The sequence below is a fragment of the Urocitellus parryii genome, chromosome 3 (genome assembly GCF_045843805.1).
Source record: "Urocitellus parryii isolate mUroPar1 chromosome 3, mUroPar1.hap1, whole genome shotgun sequence".
Classification (NCBI taxonomy): Eukaryota; Metazoa; Chordata; class Mammalia; order Rodentia; family Sciuridae; genus Urocitellus; species Urocitellus parryii.
The window spans coordinates 207,089,070-207,101,189 of NC_135533.1; positions in this window are offsets into that span (position 1 = coordinate 207,089,070).

Genomic DNA, 12,120 nt, shown 5'->3' on the forward strand with positions numbered 1-12,120 from the left:
GCTGATTTCATATCTTGGTTATTGTGAATAATGCTGCAATGAATATGGGAATGCAAATATCTCCTTGACATACTGATTCCAGTACCTTTGGAAACAGACCCAGTTAATCGGGGTGATGCCCAGCGTCTCCTTGAGGGTTTCTTCTTCCTGCTGAGGAGAGTGTAAGCCATATGAAAACTTAAAGTTTAAAATAATTAGTGAAGAACAAAACACAAAGAGCCAGAAATATATTTATAAATGTGGATCCCTATCCAGTCTATACAAGAACTGGAACTAGACAAAGGAAAGATGCTCCGGTGGTTTATTTAAGGGGGTGCATCAAAGGCAGCGATAAGGTTTCAAGGGCAGAGTCTTGCTTCATGATGTCTTGCAGTCAGCAGGTTGATTGGAATCTTGGCAGGTCATACCCATCTCAAGTGCTGTGTGGTCATGGCAGAGCAGGATAGAAATTCACAATGTCTTGGGGCAATTGACTAGAGAAAAGGTCCACTGGTCATTCCCAGACACCATATGTTTCTATCCACTAGACTTCAATGCATGGTGACCCACACATAACCCATGGACAGTTGGTGACACTCAGTAGTGGGGTTGCTGGATCATCAGTTAATTCTAATTCTTATATATTTTTCTAAGCATTTTTGATTTTTTTTGCCCCCACTCTCTAATCTTTTTATCTCTAACCAATTCCTACTGTTATGGTTTGGATATGAAGTTTCCCCCAAAATGAGACAATAATGTGAGAGGGTTCAGTGAGACAGTGGGAGAGGGTTCAGAGGGGGAAATGATTGGGTTATAGCCTTAACCTAATCAATGGACTAATCCCTAATGGGACTAACTGGGTGTTAACTGGAGACAGATGGCGTGTTGCTAGAGAAAGTGGTTCATTTGTGGCATGGCTGTGGGATCTATATTTTGTATCTGGAGCATGAAGTCTCTCTTTCTCTCTGCTTTCTGATCATCATGTGAGCTATTTCCCTCTGCTACATTCTTCTGCCATGGTATTGTGCCTCACCTGGAGCCCCGAGGAATGGAGTCTGCTGTCTATGAGTGGAGACCTTTGAAATTGTGAACTCCCAAATAAACTTTTCCTCCTCTACAATTGTACTGGTTGGGTCTTTTACTTGCAGCAGCGAAAAAGCTTACTAAAACACCTACTTTTATGTGCTCTTTAAAGTGCCCTTCTTTGAGTAACATTGGGTCTGAAATGGTTGTAGGAGATCTGCCTTGTTACTATGGAGCTTATAGTCTAGCAGAGGAAGAGAGACAATAAATAGTTAAACATACAAATAAATATGTAACTATGGATTGAGAAAAGTGTTAGAGGAAACAGAGTTCTGGGGAGAATAAAGGGCAGAAACCCTTGGACTGGCTGATTAGGAAGGGCCTCTTAGGGAGCTAACTTATAGGCTGAGACTTGAAGGATGAGAATTAGACAAAGGGCCAGGCAGAGCATCATAGACATGGGAAATAATTGGTATGAAGGCCCTGTGGGTATTAGGTTAGAATGTATTAGAAAACTAAGGGATGTCAGGTGCTGCTGGAGAAAAATGAGTGATGGGGGAAAGTATAGGTTAGAAGAAGTGGTAAAGTTGTAGAGAGCTAGATTATTGTATCATATTCAAAGCACATGGGAGGTAAATTGGATTTGAAGGACCAGGAGAAACCAGTAAGATATGTTGAAAGCATGAAATACAATGGGATTTACATTCAAAAAATATTTCAATAATATGAAATCTTATGAGAAGAATCATTTGAAATGGGACAGTTGAAAAACAGGGAAATCAGTAAAGAGGCTATTATATAGTCTAGGAAAGAAATGGTGACATAAATTATGATAGTGACAATAGACTAGGTAGAAGTTGCTGGAAATACTCTGTAGCAGCACCGTCCAGTAGAATATAATGAAAGCCATAAATGCAAGCCAAATAGGTATCTTAAATTTTCTTGTAAGCACATTAAAAAAGGGAAAGGAAATTAACAGGTGAAATTAATTTAACCCAATATATAAAAATATAACTTTAATACATAATCAGTATATTTTAGTCAGATTTTCATTTTTGTAATAAAATACCTATTATTCTTCAGACTCATTTGTCTGCTTAGGAACCACTTGCAACAATAGTTCTAAAACCTGGCCATTCAGATCATTACAATCATCTAGTGAGCTGTCTTTTTAATTTTTATTAAATATATTCATGGAAAATTCCAGTTATTTTATACTCCAGGAAATTTTTCACTATCTGTGCCTTTTCATACACTCTAGCTTTCTGTTGTATGGTTCATCTCTCTAAACTCTAATTCCTTAGTGTCTTACACCTCTTTTCCAGGTTCCAGAGGACAATGCCAAAGTTTGTTATTTGATTCTTAATTGATCTTGAACATCTATTTAAATCATCATTGTATGAACAACTCCCATTGAAGCTATGCCCAGAGGATCTCCTTTTTTCATAAGCCATGTGGCTCAAACTGAAACCAACATTGATAATACCCATATTTTCCTTTCCACTGGACAAATTTCAGTATTTTCTTGAGGAACTTTCTGTGGCATTTAATATTGTTTGAATAGATCATTACCACCCATAGAATACATTTCTGAAGGTACAGATGGATTTAGAATGCAAAGTCTCCCTCATCTCTGTCTTCACCTAATTCCTCTTTCCATAGAGGAGTCTTTCAGAGGTAGTCTATTTTTACACAAGACATATGTGCCTATATTAACTCCCAAATCATAGTATAAAATATATGTTGTTATTTAATCGACATTGTAGTATAGAATATACAGTTATTTTAACTTGCTTTATCAAACATTAGAGATTATTTTATTTTAGCATATAAAGAACTACTTCATAATTTTTAATGGATGCATAGTTTTGTGTGGATGTACCAAAATTTACTGAACTTGTCCTAATTAATGGTCCTATTATTGAATTTCTATTGAAAGGAATATAAGAATAACTTTTTTGTATGCCACTTTAGAAACATGTAGGATATAGTTTTAGAAATAATTTGAGACATAGAATGATGTTAACTTCTTCCATAGAAGATTTATTTATGCCAGTTGCCAGTCTGCACTAGGGACCTGTGATTACTGCAATCTAATTTTAGGGACTGAGACAATTTAAAACTGTGAAGGTTTATTTAGTTCAGGTTTACCTTTAAGACTAGTATATCTTCTTGGTCTGAAAAAACAAAAACAAAAACTAAGAGTGAGTATTCATCAGTCCTCCTTTCCCTCTAGGCTCTGTAGTTTAGCTTCTGTCCCTAGACTAGTGCTGTCAAAGCTTTGCTTGGCTTCTCAGCTGCTCCTTTCAGAATAATTAAATACTTCTAGAAAGCAACCACCCTCAAAACAAGCAAAGCTCAACTCTGAGTGAGGCTGCCAGACCCTAGACAACTTTATTGAAAATAGAACTCTTTTTTAAAATTTATTGATTCTTTTAAATTATACATGACATTAGAATTCACTTTGATATAGTTACAAAAGCATGGGATATAATTTGTTCTAATTCAGTTCCCAGTACTTCTCCTTTCCCTTCCTTCTATTTTACTGATCTTTCTGCTATTTACTTATAGTTTTTTTAAATTAGTATAGTGTTGATGTTCATGATGATGAGATTCATTGTGGTATATTCATATATGTACATGGGAAGTTAGGTTAGAATCATTTCATTATCTTTCCCCATCCCAGCCCTCCTCCCCTTTGTCTTCTCTTTATTCCCCTTTGTCTTTTTCACTGATCTTTCTCCTATTCTTTTTTATTCCCCCCCCTTATTTTGGATTAGTTTCTGCATATCAGAGAAAATATTAAAACTTTGTTTGGGACTGGCTTCTTTCACTTGGTGTGATAGTCTCTAGTTCCCTCCATTTACCAGCATATGCCATACTTCTATTCTTCTTTATGGCTAAGTAAAATTCCATTGTGTATTATACCACAGTTTTTTTTTTCATCCATTCATCTGTTGTAGGCTGGCTCCATAACTTGTCTATTGTGAAAGTTAAGTTATTATAAACACTGATGTGGCTGTGTTACTGTAGTATACTGATTTTAAGTTGTTTGGGTATAAACCGAGAAGTGGGATAAGTGGTTAAAATGGTGGTTCCATTCCAAGTTTCCGAAGGAATCTCCATACTGCCTTCCATAGTGGTTGCAACAATTTGCAGTCCCACCAGTAATGTATGAGTATAACTTTCCCCCCACATCCTCACCAACATTTATTGTTACTTGTATTCTTGATCACTGTCATTCTGACTTGAGTGAGATGAAATCTCAATGTAGTTTTAATTTGCATTTCTCTAATTGCTAGAGATGTTGAACATTTTTCCATATATTTGTTGACTGTATTTTTCTTTGGAAGAAATTCTTCTTTCTTCCTTTGCCCATTTATTGATTGGGTTATTTTTTGGTATTAATTTTTTTTGTGTATCCTGAATATTAATGCCCTAACTGAGGAGCAGATGGCAAAGATCTTATCCCATTCTCTTCACTCTCTTGATTGTTTACTTTGCTGCTGAAGAAGCCTTTTTATTTTGTTTTGTTTTTTGATGATGCTGGGGATTGAATACAGAGCCTTGTGCATGAAAGGAAGGCACTCTACTGATTGAGCTATATACCAAGCTCCTGTGAAGAAGATTTTGAATTTGATGCCATCCCATTTATTGATTTTTAAAATTTTGCTTCTTGTGCTTAAGAGTTTAGGAAGTCAGTTCTTGAACTTTCATGTTTGAGTGTTGGTCCTACATTTTCTTCTAGTAGGTACAAGGTCTCTGGTCTAATGCATAGGTTGTTGATCCACTTTGAATTGAATTGTGTGCAGGGTGAGAGATGGGGGTTAAATTTCATTCTACTACATATGAATTTCCAGTTTTCCCAGCACCATTTGTTAAAAAGGCTACCTTTTTGCCAACATATGCTTTTTGCACCTTTGTCTACTATCACATAACTTTAAATAAAATTTAATACATTTAGTTATATGACAGATATTTTTGGTCTTTGTTCTAACATTGTATTTCAGATTATAATTTCTGTTTATCACTTTGATTTTTTTTTGGCCATATGGTTGGTATGTTTCCTTTAATTTAATCATTTATTTATATTTATATAATCTCTTTTTAGCTATAAATTTATACAATGATTTTTTACCTGAGATTTAAGAGAGAGTTTCTTCAGCTGTAAATACTATATTTCACTGGGTTCTTGTAAGAATTGATTAAAATAATATTAATAATTTATTGTACTGCCTGGCATATGGTAAACCTATTATAAATGTTGGCTCTAGAACTTACATTACAGATGAATGAATGATGAAGCCATAAATCAGAGAGAAAAGAAGATTTAAAGGAGGAGGGATAGTAAAGCTTTCCTTCATCTCCTGCTATTGGTGAGGTCTTTTGGGCCTGGTGTGTTCTCTTCTGTAGCACCCTCACTCTCCATGTCATTTCCTCAGTACTCACATCCAAGGTCTTGGTTTGGTCTTCCCAGCAAACACAGATCATGATATAACTGGAAAACCTGAGGCTAGGCGTTCCTCTGAAATATATTTGGCAGGATAATTAATTGACATAAGTTTTTGTTCTTTCCACCATCCCCAGAAGCTATTACGTTCTGATTCTGGTCTTCCTAATTTCAGAGTGTTGTAAATAGTCTTTATATGGTAGGCCTAAAAAAGAATATGGATGAAAATGAGAGTTTCTTGGTTCCTGGAATAAAATTCCAGCAAGCACCTAGGTTTTTATTTTGAATATTAGGGATGTGGGGAAAAGGGTAGTAATGGAAACATGAAGGTAGGCTTTTTTGGGGGGGGGATGGCAGAAGATAAGACAGAAGTGGGATTAGCTTTCAGAAATGGGGGCCAATGAAGTGACTGCTTTATGAGTGATTGGAACCTACCCCTTGCCTTTGTAGTGAACTCCTTTTTTTTCAGTTTTTTAATTTTTTCTATATTTTAATTTGTTGTAGTGAAGTCTTAAGATGGGGAATTGAGTCAGCTGTGTTGATGTGGACAGTGAATATTTACAAATATCATAAAACTAACTTAAAAGTTTCCTATCATAGAAGGATGGTGTGGCCCATTTTTGAGTACACTGATGGGCTTAGGAAGTGAAATCACTCATGTATGAGCATGATGGCCTGAGGATCAGAAGGAGAGATTTACCCTGTTTTCATTGTAATACCCTGTCCCCCAGTTTTAGGATGCAAAAAGTGGAGAGAAGGTGGTCTCCTAGATGTGAGTTAGAATAACTTGATCCTCTGGCTGGTAGGGGCAGAGCCATATTTTTTTCCAAATAGAACATAGTCACTTAATGTGACCTCTTTTGCTCTTGAATGTTGTAAAACAAATTCATACCTCCTTTTGTCCCCCAAAACTTTTGTTATCATCCAGGTATACTTTCATCTTTCTCAACTTAATATAAATAATACTAAAAAAAAAGACTTGGAAGGTGAATTTAGGAGAGTTCTTTTATCCCCTGACTTCTTTTGTTAGCAACTGTAACACTGATTAGGGAACTTCAAAAGAAGTAGGAACAAAGGAGAAAGCCAACACTGGTGTTCTGAGGTGTAGTAGACCAGGAGGAAGAGTGAAGCTTTGGTGGAAGCAATAAGTAGGAGCAATTGAAGGGGACTCAGAACAATTCCAGAGCTGGTGGAAGGAAAGAAAGATGGTCTAGCATGGGCTGGACCAAGGAGTGTGGCTGAAGTATATGCTGGCTGGAGACTTCTGCCCTAACCTTGTAGATGCTGTCTCACACCTTGACCTCTCAGGCCGGCTCTCCATCTTCATTACCAGTTGAGAGAATACTCTACTATGCTGGCACCCTATGTGTTTGTTAGCTTTCCATTGTTATGAAAAAAAAAATACCTGAGAAATCAGCTTATAAGGGGAAAATGTTTATTTTGGCTCAAGTTTCAGTACATGTTTGCTTGGCCCTGTTGCCTTGGGCCTGTAGCAGCACAGTACATCATGACAGGAGCACATGGTAGAGGAAGCCTGTTCACCTCATGGCAGCAGGGAAGCAATGGGAGAGAAGAGACTACCATCTCCAAACCCCCTCAAGGGCACATTCCCTGGTGACCTAACTTTGATCCACTAAGCCTGACGGCCCAAATGTTCCACCACCTCCCAATAGTACCACAGGCTGGTGACCATGCCTTGTCACCAGCTTGGGTGATTTGCAAGAGAAAGTGAGGAAGATATTGCTGATTGGTATTTTTAATGAATTTTCTCATAGAAACATTATTGGGTATTGTTGTATAATATTATTAGCACAGGTATATTTTGGTCCTATTAAACTATCAGCACAACTATGTGGTGGGTTAATTAGGCTTTTATGGCCTTTCCTAAAAATCTAACCGATATGTCTAACGTCATTTCTATGGTAAAATGCTTTTAAAATCTCACAATAGACTGACAAAAAAAACCTTTGAATGCAATCTGTTTGTAAGTTGGATTGGCCTGGTTGGGTTAAAGAGGCCCATCCTGCTCTTTAGTTTTAATATTTGCCCCTGTACAAAGAAGGCAGTCTTTTATAGTGACAGACAAGACAAGCCACACGTTCTGATAAAGATTATCTTCTGAAGGAGAGCCTGACTGATATAAGACAGACCATATTTAATGAAATAAGGCACTAACTGGGCCTACTTTAAATGAGGCCGTATGTATAAAGTCTTCTATTATCAGATCATCTGTGTTTACTTTTGTGTGAAAGCAAAAGTTTCAGTCTTATTTTGAATAAAAAATGGCATTGGAGTGTGATAAGGGGTGTAAAAAATAAAGAGTAAATAAAAATTGGGGTGATTTTTTTACTGGTTGCCATTTTCAATGGAGAATAAATGAAAGGTAAAGAGGTTTGGTCATGACAGTTTGGTCATGTTTTATGTAACACTTGTTTTTCTTCTACATGAACACATTATACCATCCATCAGGATAAATTAATATGTCTTAGGCCTTTAAAAACTGTAAAAAATAATTTTAATGGTTCCAATAACAGCTCCAGATGAATGCTGGAAAACAGATATTCCAAACTGTCAAATAGCATATGTATTGCTTGGCTCTGTTGTAACTGCAAGTAAATGCTGCTTTTGTATGAAGTTTCCTTGACTGCCAATGGAAGAACTGTAACACATTTATTGCGAACAGAATTGGAATGGGAACGAGACATGTTACAACAGAATGGCAACTAATTCCTTCTTGCCAGTTGGATTGAATTAAAATAATAAATCATTAGAACAATAAAAGGTCTTGGTTAAAAGGAAGAATCATTTAAAGAAATTTACAAAAATGGCAGGATCATATAAATATATTGGTTATGATGCAGAGATATTTTTTAAAATGTGGTTTTCTTATCCTGTGGGAGATATAATTAGATCCCAATTTATGGTATGTATGTTAAATGGGAAAAATATCACATAAGCTTCAGAGGTGAATTTAACTATGGTATGGAGAGCAACTGAAAATCAGTATTTACAACAAAGGCCAGTTCCAAGTGCTGTTTACTGCAGGTAAGGGGCTTCAGTATGCTGTCCTGTGTTTGAAAGGTGACTCATGCTATTATTTATTGCAGTTAATTGCTAATGTTTGTGAAGAGCACAGTATGTTGCACAACAGGACTGAGTAATCCTTGATGACCTTTTGTGCTATCAAAGCTTTATCAATTAGAAGCTCCTGATTGTAAATTCAGAGGACGGCCAGTGAGTGCCATCAAAAAGAAAGATTATACTTGACTTCTTATGCAATCTGATTTTTTTTCTTTTGGATCTTCTTCATTTAAACTGAGCCCTCTCTAGGGCACTGTTTCCAAATCCACAGAATTAAGCACATTCAAAATGTTTTTAAACTTCAAGGAGTGGTTTTTACAAGCAATAGCAGGGAGTTGGGAAAAACAGTGGTTATATTTTCCTGATAAACTCCCTTTTTTTTTCCTTAAGGTCCTCACACAAGCTTGCTAAATTCCTGGTCACTTTGTTTCCCATGCACTTTGTTCTGTAGATATTCGTCCTACATGACATTAAGGAAACTTTAAATATTTCAAAATTGTAAATTAAATACCTTATTTCAATGTACTTCTATAAGTCAGTCTTAAAATGTTTGTTCATTTTTATTCACTGGTCCCAAGAAAGGATTTTTCAGTTCTTATTCTTTTTCATGTTGCTGCATTTCTTACAATGTCTAATACCTCCTTTTTGAAATTCTCTGCTCTCATGTCTTCCATGATACTATCATGTTCTGATATTTTTTGTTTATTTCATCTTTTTAAAAAACTGACTTTTTATATATTCTTTTTTATATTATCTAATGTAGTCCATTACCCAGGACTAATAACTAAACTTTCTTTACTTCCTCTAATCTCTTGGCAAACTAACCTACTCCCAACTGTTTTCCAAGCTCCAATTTTTCAAACTGTTGTCAAACAACCTTACCATCTTCATCAAGTAATCCAAAATCATACTTATGATCGTCCCCTGCCAATACTTAGGACCTTAAATTATTATATGAATTAGTCCTTTTAATCTCCTTGCCACTCTTCATTCTAGGGATTACTGCTACTAAATTCTCATGATAGCATTAAATTGTAGTTCTGCTTTCTTCCACCTCCTGCTATCATCATATCTTGTCTATAAGATAGCAGTTTTTCCATAGTTGCTACTTATAATCAGGTCAGGGTCAGTTGAAGTCTGTGAACCAGTGGGGTAGTCATAGAATCTGTGGATCAGTGAGGTACTTATTCTGTTCTTAACTCGACTCACTTATGCATTTATGGCTAGCTATGGGTGGGGTAGTTGGTTCTGCTGACCCTGACTGGGTTTGCTCACATGTTTTTATGTCTGCTGAATGTAGGTTGGTCTTTCATCCTCAAAGGTAGCTCAGGTTTGTTCTCTTGGCAGAGACAGAGCTTTGAGGTTATAAGCCTCTTATAACTCATCTGAACTGTAGTAGGAGGCCTGCTGGTCCATTAAAGGCATTGGGAAATGTTGTGTGGGAATGGACTCATAATAACAGTTGGTATATGATGGCAGGACAGATCTTCAGAAGAGAGATCCAGCTGTAGAGAATAACTCCAGAATGGAAGCTTCCAGTGGAGGAAGCAGAGCAAGTTAGGAGTTTGTATGCAGAGGTGGTAGCTGAGGTGGATTTTGTGTATCAAAGGCACAATTATTGGTCTTTTGGTACCCACTGTGGTCAGTAAGTGTGGCTTTAAAGTTTTTTCCATTTGAGGTGGAATCTGTTTTCCCATTCCTTGAATCTAACCTGCCTTTTGACTTTCTTTGGCTAGTAAAATGTAGGAAAAGCCACCGAGTTTTGGCATTCAAATCATGAAAGTCTCTGTGGCCTTCCTTTTCTCTGTTACCATAGATGGGTGAATTGATTTTGTTGAATGTTAAATGGTCAATTATGATAGAATATTCACTTATTTGAACAGTCCTGAATTAACAAAGTTCTGGAAAAAAATGAGCAGGTATCCTGAAATTTGTTGTAGGAAACCGTTTTTTCTTAAACAAAACGAACACCACAGATTGAATTGTTTGGTCAAATGGTGTCATCTTAACTCCTTACAATTTGGAGCTCTTTCAGTTCTTCAACCAAGTCATGTTTTTCCTACCTTAGGGGCTATAAATTTCCTATTTTTAAAAATCCATGCTTGGATTCTTATCATCCTTTATATTTCCTGCTTAAATACCATCTCTTCAGTCATACCTCCCACCCACCTAGAGTTGGTTTCATTGTTTTTATTTTTCTTTTTCTACTTTCAGTCCTTCTAAAAGGACTTTTTATTATAAAAATTGAAAATTATTTTGTTTACTCTTTCCCCTATTTTTGTCTTTCTAGTTAAAGAGATTCGTGAGGTAGGGGCCATTATTGTCCTATGACTATTATTGTGTTTGGCACATATTAGGGACTCAAGAAATATTTGTTGAATTAATCAACAACTTGGAGGAAATTATGTTCGGGATAGGGAACTAAACTGGGTCTTGGCAAGGCCAGTGCTCACATGGCCAGACTCCCTGAAAACCCCAGGACTAGTGGCCAACAGTCAAACCAGAGTAGCCAAACAGGAATGACTTACTCAGATGGGATGCTCATGTGCAGATGGTACTGTCTTAAGTATTCTATTTGGCACTGCTCTGAGTTGTTATTGGTCCCTAGTCAGTGTCTAGGGGAATAGACTAGAAAGCCTGGAATGGCCTAGGCATGTTGTTGTTACTCATCTCCCTTTCATCTAGGGAAAGAAGGGATCTGAGTTTAGGACATGACTTTATTTATTTTTTATAAATAAATATATTTTTTATTCATTTATTTTTGTTCTAAGGAACAGAAACTTTCAAGTAACCTCCAATAATGAGGTAGAAGGTAAATAAATCAGGAATCTCCACTAAGCAGGCAGGCCTCACAGAAATCTGGGAGAAGCTAAGACTCATGGGAAAGCAGTCCCAGGAAAGCTGGAAAAAAATCCCAGGTGGCTCTTTGGACCTCAGCACCAGGAGTTCACAGATCTTTAGAACAGATCTCTGCCTTTAATGAAACTTAGCAACCTTTGGTGACCTTGCTTTGCCCTCTCCCTTTTTGTACTTCCAACTATCCTCTTACTCAGTAGTTCTTAACTCTGAGTAGTACTCATCCATGGAGCTTTAAAAAATACATATGCTTAGTTCCATCTCTTAAATTCTCACTTAGAATATATGCTTAATGAATTTAAGGATTTTTTTTTAAAGGTGCCACTGATTTGCTCACCTCATCTGCTATCACTCTTCCTGTCTTGCACTCCATTCCAGCCAGAGGAACCACCTTGCTAGTCTTTTACCACACCAAGCATCACATGGATTTTGTAGCTGCTGTTCTCTGCTGGGATACCCATTCCCTGAAGACCTGCCTGGTTGTTCCTTCACACTTTCCAGTTCTCCTTGCAAATGTCATCTGAACAGAGATGTCTTTTTGATAATCCGACTTAATAAACAGTATCTTTCTTCTTGTAACCTGACTTTTCTCCCTGTACACAGAAACATGTATTTTATTTTTTAACTGTGTATGCCCTCATTAGGTTATAAGCCTTAAAGTCTTTGATGTGGTTTTCTCCCAACAGTTCATGTGCTGTAGAGTTGGTGACTAACATAGGATGGGTCCCAGT